This window comes from Diadema setosum, chromosome 12, assembly GCF_964275005.1.
Source record: "Diadema setosum chromosome 12, eeDiaSeto1, whole genome shotgun sequence".
Classification (NCBI taxonomy): Eukaryota; Metazoa; Echinodermata; class Echinoidea; order Diadematoida; family Diadematidae; genus Diadema; species Diadema setosum.
Genome location: NC_092696.1, coordinates 16,308,832 through 16,315,685, shown reverse-complemented (window position 1 = coordinate 16,315,685; position 6,854 = coordinate 16,308,832). Strand labels below are relative to the sequence as shown.

At 42.4% G+C, this 6,854-nt stretch overlaps 1 pseudogene; it reads left to right on the top strand.

The window, feature by feature from the left end:
- Positions 1–1,027: 1,027 nt before the first annotated feature.
- Positions 1,028–6,322, top strand: LOC140235755 (uncharacterized; annotated as a pseudogene).
- The last annotated feature ends 532 nt before the right edge of the window (positions 6,323–6,854 follow it).

Genomic DNA, 6,854 nt, shown 5'->3' with positions numbered 1-6,854 from the left:
AAATGTCAATGGATTCGTTTGATTTTAGGCTGCCTGGCACAGTCTTGTTGGATTATAATTTTCACTGTGGAAAGGTTGTATTAAGATAATCGACATGTTGTCAGAATCCCTAAGATAACAAACCCAAAGGAACCATGCATTAAGTCCAAGCCATCAAGTATTTGTGGCTTTGAACTTCTACGCGACTAGGGCTGTCATTGACACTACCTCCACCATCCATGGCATCACAAGAAGTATAGCATCAAGGGTGATCCTTTGTATTCCTCTTTTTCTTACTCTTCACAAATGCAGAGTCAACACCATGACTTCATGCAAGATTTGCAGGAGAGAGATAACCAACAAGGCAGCCATGCAGGCTCACCTGCACAAGAAACATGACTACCCCCTAACGCTCAAATGCGACTACTGCACATATGAGAACGAGGGGCGCGCAGAAATTGCCCGGCACTATCGCCGAAACCATGCAAAGGCAGGAAATGAATACAAATACCTAACATTTGAGGCTGCCACTAACGACTTCGTGAGTAGAGAAGATGACAAGAAAGAGAGGGAGAGGGGAAGAGTAAACAAAGACAAGGTAGCGCTGAGAACCACGCACAAGACTCCCAAATCTCGATACACTCCGATAGCCCTAAGCCAATCAGTGCTGGCATCTCTATCGAGAATTATCGAGATTTATCAAAAATTATAAAAAATTAACCAATGGGACGACAGGATGCTATTTCAACGAATGTAAACTCCCATATCACGATTGGTACGCCACTGGAAATATACACAGATCAGGGAAGATATTTTGATTCTTGATCTGTTTCGCGATTTGTGTTAATTACAAATTTCTAAAACTTGGGACTACCCCATACCATCCATCGTCCAACGACATGATCCAGCGTTTCAATTGTACACTCGTGGATATGATCACGGTGTTCTTCGACAGGCGACAAACCGACTGGGATGAGAGTCTACCTATGCCGACATCCGCTTACCGCAGCACTGCCAACGAGTCAACCGGATTTTCCCCTAACTTCTGATGCTCGGTAGGGAAGTTAGGACCCCAATTGAGGTCGCGCTAGGAATAGGCAGCCAAGACAATGAGGGAAAATCTCAGAACGACCACGCCGCTGACATCGTCGCCACGATGACAGAGGCATCCCGTACAGCAAGGGAATACCTAGGGAAAACAAGGGCTAGACAAAAGAAAAATTATGATTCTCGCCTATCAGTAAATAATTTCCATATCGGTGACCTCGTCTATTATTTCGATTCGTCTAGACGCAAGGGACTCTCCCCCAAGCTAAATCCTCACAAGTGGGTCGGAACTTGTGCAGTGACCCGGCGATCAAGTGACCTTACGACTGAAATTCACACCTGTGAGAATGGAAATACCAAATTACATCACGATCGTTTGAAATTGTACACGTCGGCAGAAGTTCCGGCGTGGGCCAAAAACATTTCCGCAAAATTGAAGCTGATGGGCAACCCTGCAAGGCGTCATGTTAGTACCCAGACGAGAGATAAGGATCTGGTCATGCTGCGATGCTCCGGAAGGAATATCAACCCACATGAGAAACTGGTTTATGGCTGATGCTCTCCGTATACCCCTCACCGTCTCCAGGGAGTAAAGAAAGAATGAAAGGGGAAGTTGAAAAACTGAAGACGTAAAATGAGGCGTTACATGGATCGCTGACAAAAGAGAGAGCCGCTCGGGAAAACCTGGAACGGCAGTTGTTTTTCCTACAAGGTATTTATTATGTCCGAAAAATCCGACAGACTCCACCTGTGAAAACAAGTGAGTGAAATATGATCGATACATGTTGCTTCCCCTCCCCTACATTCCTCCAGTAGAACAGCAATCAAGATAAGATATAGCCTGATGCGATGCGGTTGTTCCCAAGAATCGTCATCAGTTGATTTTTAGCTTTCGCCACGGGAACATTGTCGGATTGTTTTCCTTACAGTACTGGGACCATGTCGTCTAATAACCATTACACTCACAACTTTTTCTCATCTCTCGACCCAGGAACCCCGTAATAGACAAGGAGAGGCAGCTGATAATACACTCTATCTAGAACTCAATAAGTCAACCGTATGACAAGCCCGTGCTGCAAGCAGGTTATTCCCCCATTTCCCCACCACCATCTGCTGGGGAAGTCAGGCCCCTCTCGACCCGTCACCGCTCAGACTGGGATGGCTTTCCATCCGACCCCGCTCCTCAAGCGGAATTCGCAAACCAGCAAGAAAACGAAAGTAGGCCTACCTGGCAGGAGAGGAGGCTGCGGACAGCAGACATGACAGCGCAGTTCTCAAGGCGGTAACTTCCCTGGAACACAGCATCAAAGTCGAGCTGGCGTCCATCTACGGCGAGGTAGACAGTCTCCGGAGTGCTCTTAGTAATTTAGAAGAAAGGGTAAATGCTGGAAATGATGAGTCGCGTATGCGCCCAGCACCTCCAGAACGACCTCAGGGATGGTACAGTATAAACACTCTCGCCACCGTGCTTGGATCCCAGCGCGAGAAGGTTCGGCGGGCAACTTCCATACTGCGGGAGCTGCTGACAACACTGTCGTCCTCCAGCTCACCACCCTAATAACCGACACATTTACGTGAAGGAACTGTGCTTTTTGCCGACGGATGTAAATTGGATGTAATTTTCGACAACATTTGGATATACCCTAATCATTTTTTATGTCTTGCAATCTCAAGTGGGAAATATTCTTATGTTCTTTTGCTCCAGCGGTATACGTCACAGGAAAGTTGTGTGCAGATCCTGCAGAAATCACACGGCACTATCGCAGAAACCATGCGAAGGCTGGAAACGAATATTTATAAATACCTAACCTTTGAGGCTGCTACTGACGACTTTGTGAGAAGAGAAGAAAAGAAGAGAGGACAGAATCTATTTTAAAAAATTCATAATTTGTATAATATCATTACGGGAGTTGTGACTATGCTATTGACATAGTTTAGTTTTTATAGTTCCTTGTTTTAGATTGTTACCAAAATGTAGATCTAGATGGGCATCACTCAAATAAAAGAAAAGTAAATTAGAGAAGACCACTAATTTGTAATAGAGTCAAATCAGAATTAAAAAAAATACAAATGTCGCTATGGCGACTGGTTTGCCTCCACCATAATACATAGTTCTCCTAAAAGTACAGAAGAAAATCAAGACCTATGACTCCATCTCTGTATAAAGCAGTGATGAATACGTGATGGAAATTTGACACTTTTTATGTCTAAATATTTACCATTTCCTGTTGGTTTAAAAAAAAAAGGTATCAAAACCTTTGGAGTATAAGCCATTTCGCTATCTCAGCACCGCGGTGCATTGTGGGATAGAGTCGCGGATCGCTGGAGATAAACAAAGAGCTTCGCCGCCATGTGAACCACGGAGAGCAATGCAATACACACTGACTGAGTGCACTGAGTCGCGCTGCCCTGATTGTTTTGCTCATTAAACTCTCAAAATATTGGATATTAGACCACTTTGTATGGCTCAAAATGTCTGGAGACGATGTTCAGTTTAGTCTGGAACAAATTCAACAGTTCACTGTGAAGGAATTACAGATATTTCTTCGCGAAAGAGGACTGAAAACCGTGGGTAGAAAAGTCGAACTACAGGCTCTCGCATTCAGTGCTGTACAACTAGGATTCAAAGTGAAGCAGACAGAAGTGGAAGAAGACAGATTGAGATCGGAGCAGTACGCAGAACTTTTGAACATTGGAGGGGGAAAAAAAATCCAGATCCCCTTATTGAGATTGATAACTGGATTTCAGAAAAAGAAGGTGTGCGATTTTGGCCGCCAGTGAGCTATTTTGAGATTGCTGAATGGCTACTGAACGATGCTCCATGTACCAGCGTACCAAGCTCAAGACAGGATTACGAGCAGAGAGCAAAATTACTGAGAGACAGACTGTTATCCGATTATAAAGAAGGCAAGGCCTTCTCATACTTCAAAAGCAGATGGCTGCATGAAATTTTTTTCATGAGATCAGCAAGGAAAGCACAGTTTGTGTTCTAAAGACTAAATGCACGCCATCGCAAGCTGTGAAAAATGTTCCGCACAATGTATGGGCAGCATTTGACAAGGCATCAGGAAAAATCCTTCGGGCATATTGCAGCTGTTTTGTAGGGTAAGACATGATCACAAAACATCAAGATTTAACTCAAATAGATATCTATCTCTGCTGTATGTTATGTCATTTAAAAGCTGAATTTTGATTTGTGCCAAACCCCCCCCCCCCCAAACAAGCACTCAATTATCAGATGTCTAAGATACGACAGTCGTATAGACTAAGACTATAATAAGACTAAGAGTACTAAAGATAAAGTAGAGACGTAGCCCTGCCCCATGGCCCCATTCATCCTCCTAATGTTACCGTTAGACCTACACAGTTGTACATGTAGCTAGGGGTGTTTCATAAAGCTGTTGGTAAAGTTACGAATGACTTACTAGCGACTGGTGATCAGTTCTCGTGCTGAATTATGGAAATTCTGATAAGTATAGCACATCAGAACTGATCACCAGTTGCTTGCAAGTTGTTCGTATGGAATCGTAACCTTATGAACAGCTTTATGAAACAGGGCCATGGCCCCGTGGACCAGGATTATGAGAGGCGTGAGAATATGAGAGACTAAAGGCCAGCATCAGCCATCTTATATTTTCTTTTCTTTTGTCTCTCTTTTTTTTAAGCCATAACAATTTCAACAACTGTTTTTGTTCATGTTTTCTCACCCCCTCCTCGGCGCAATCCCATCTCAACCAAGAATCACTAATTCATTTTATTCCCTTTATTTTATTCTTATTTTTTTTCCAGCCTAGGGGCCACTTGTAACCATGTCGCAGCTTTGGTATTCAAGGTTGATAATGCCTTCATGACTGGTGTGTCCCAAAGCTGAAATCTACCATGCACTTCAAAGGTCTGCAGCTGGAATGTGTACAGTGGAGGTGCAGCAGCCGTGATTCATGGAATCCCAGTTTCGGAGATGGATTGGGTGAAACCTAATTATGGCAAAGAAAGTTCTGGTGAGTTGAGTATTTAATCTGCACTTCTCTTTACCCGACATTGAATCAGTCGACAACCAAATAAAATGTCATATGAAGTTATAGAAATAAAAATCACATGACCATTCAAAAATTGATCCATGAATAAGCCTAGAGCCTCCCCCCCCCCCATAAAATAAAAATCATAACACCTCATGAGCGAGACAAGCCTTGCTTTGCTTTATTTACCTTTTAGATTATGTTTTCTTTTCTTTTAAAAAATACCTGTAGGAAGAAGCAATCAAGAAAATCAGCAAAGAACAACCAGGAAAGTAGCAAAGCGATTGTTCAACCCCGTTCGGTCATCTATGAGTGAGACATCACAAGCTAAGGGTCTTCTGAATGTGATATACCCAAGTTGTAAAAAGTCCACTCTATTCCGCTATCTGCAGGATGAAGTGGGTGGCCAAACATTGGAATCAAATTTTTCACCTGAGGAGAACTTTAACTTGGGACGACAAGTTGAAGTTAAAACCAGTCACGACTTGGAAATTGAAAGCTTACGCGGCATAGTAAAGAGAGTGTCATCTGTTGAAAACTTTCTGGATGAACTGCCAGTGTATACACAGGAACATGTAGATGCTATCGAGGAAAAAACAAGGGGCCAAGCCAAGAATGATGATTGGACAGATTTTCGCTGCGGAATGATCACAGCATCAAATGTAAAATCGGTCATCTCCAGACAAGAGACGCTGAGCAGTCAAACATCGAATCGCAGTCAGGATCCAGGTCCAATAATTCGAAAACTGATGGGGTACGAAACAGTGAATCCTAATCTCCCAAAACCTAAAGTATGGGAGAATTATGGAGCCCATAGCAAGAGGAATTTATGAATCAGTTTAAAAAGAAAGAGGACACCAAAATATTGAGGTTCAAGAGTGTGGCTTGTTCGTTTGTAAAAACAAAGTCTTTCTAGGGGCATCACCAGATGCAGTAGTGTCATGTAGTTGTTGCCATTCTGGCTTGCTCGAAATCAAATGCCCGAGGTCGATTGCTCTTGATGAGCCATCAGCTGACAACTTGGATTTCCTTAATGTAAGAAAAATGATTCAACGCATCTGAAAGAAAATCACAGCTACTATTTTCAAATTCAAGCCCAACTTGGAATTACAGGACGAAGATGGTGTGATTTTTTTGTGTATACAAAAGGAGGATATCATCTTTAACGAATCTGTGCTGACTCGGAATTTTTGGACAGAGCAGTGGTCATTGCTGAGCAGTTCTTCAGAGATTATCTTGCACCAGAATTAGTGTTGCAGAAAACTGCATTATCTTCGTAACGCTGTAGATCTACGTCTAAGTAAGAGTGTTTGATAGGTTGATAGGTTGATAGTTTGATACTTTGCTTTTGCATGTACTAAAACATCACACCATCTTTCATCCTCGATCATACCAAGTTGAAGTATTGGTATACATCTAGTATTGATAAACAAGGGCCCCTGGAAAGCAATAGATTTACTGTAGAGGGGTAATACATTGTATTGTTTCATAGGCTTCGGATGTGTAACAATTCCCGACAGGGGTCCAGGTTGCAAACCGTCCAGAAGCCCAGGGATTTTAGTACACTGGAAACTCATTTTATACCGAGGTACTTAGGCCAGGACTTTTTGTTTGTTATATCAATAGCAAATAATGTAAACAAAGCAAATTGATTTCATTGCAACTGAAAAAAAAAACACAAAATTTTATGCCATATATTTTGTGGTATCAGATGTCTTTATATTGAGTTTCCACTGTACTGTTGAGAGATGAAATATTCAAGGGTTTTGGTAAATATATTGTCAAAAAATCGAAAGGTTATTTCAAAAGCCT